Source organism: Penaeus monodon, chromosome 27, assembly GCF_015228065.2.
Source record: "Penaeus monodon isolate SGIC_2016 chromosome 27, NSTDA_Pmon_1, whole genome shotgun sequence".
Taxonomy (NCBI): domain Eukaryota; kingdom Metazoa; phylum Arthropoda; class Malacostraca; order Decapoda; family Penaeidae; genus Penaeus; species Penaeus monodon.
The window spans coordinates 25,374,649-25,374,937 of record NC_051412.1 but is presented as its reverse complement, the minus strand read 5'-3'; the positions used below and the strand labels follow the sequence as shown (position 1 = coordinate 25,374,937).

General features: G+C 32.9%; 1 protein-coding gene across 1 annotated transcript in view; it reads right to left on the bottom strand.

Annotated features, from left to right (window-relative positions):
* The window catches only part of LOC119590719 (crossover junction endonuclease MUS81-like), an 8,817-nt gene that overhangs the window by 7,359 nt on the left and 1,169 nt on the right, over positions 1 to 289 (bottom strand). The window lies entirely within an intron of this gene.

The following is a 289-nucleotide window of genomic DNA, read 5'->3' as shown; positions in this document are numbered from 1 at the left end:
TGTGCATATATGAGTTCATGTTTAAACCATCCTGGACAGTACCCTATACTTTAGTGTGTAGATCCTATACTTTAGCATAAAGATCTACAACAAGAAATAGAGTAAATGGAGCACCTATAACTGTCCTTGTTCATCAAATTAACAACTAAACCATAACAAGTCAATCACTTGCTCATTTTAAAACAAATGCATTAAAAGGGAAAAGGAAAAAGACAACGGAAACTAACATAACTACTGATTCTGATCCAACCAGGAATGTCAGGTCATCAGCGTTAAATAATTTTTTTTT